The sequence below is a fragment of the Arachis hypogaea genome, chromosome 16 (genome assembly GCF_003086295.3).
Source record: "Arachis hypogaea cultivar Tifrunner chromosome 16, arahy.Tifrunner.gnm2.J5K5, whole genome shotgun sequence".
NCBI classification, from domain to species: Eukaryota; Viridiplantae; Streptophyta; class Magnoliopsida; order Fabales; family Fabaceae; genus Arachis; species Arachis hypogaea.
In genome coordinates, this window is record NC_092051.1 from 99,028,126 (window position 1) to 99,028,683 (window position 558).

At 40.5% G+C, this 558-nt stretch overlaps 1 non-coding gene across 1 annotated transcript; it reads left to right on the forward strand.

Moving 5' to 3' along the window:
- Nucleotides 1-222: 222 nt before the first annotated feature.
- Nucleotides 223-330, forward strand: LOC112760152 (small nucleolar RNA R71). The gene has a single exon (XR_003180603.1). It is a non-coding gene; the product is annotated as a small nucleolar RNA R71 (small nucleolar RNA).
- The last annotated feature ends 228 nt before the right edge of the window (nt 331-558 follow it).

Below are 558 nucleotides of genomic sequence, written 5' to 3' on the forward strand. Positions count from 1 at the left end.
AGTATCAATTTCAAGAACTCCTTTCCTCTGAAGCGTCCCATTATTCACAGGATTCCTTTCAGAAGTGTACATGAACTGGTTATTTGCAACCATGTCAATGAGTTCTTGAGCTTCTGTAGGCATTTTCTTTAGGTGAATGGATCCACCTACAGAATGGTCCAATGATATCTTTGATAATTCAGACAGACCATCATAAAATATATCCACGATGGTCCATTCTGAAAGCATGTCAAAAGGACACTTTTTGGTCAGTTCCTTGTATCTCTCCCAAGCTTCATAGAGGGATTCACCTTCTTTTTGTCTGAAGGTTTGAACATCCACTCTAAGCTTGCTAAGCTTTTGAGGAGGAAAGAACTTGGCTAAGAAAGCCGTGACCAGCTTATCCCAAGAGTTCAGGCTATCTTTAAGTTGAGAGTCCAACCATATTCTAGCTCTGTCTCTTACAGCAAATGGGAAAAGCATAAGCCTGTAGACCTCGGGATCAAGCCCATTGGTCTTAACAGTATCACAGATCTGCAAGAATTCAATTAAGAACTGAAAAGGATCTTCTGATGGAAG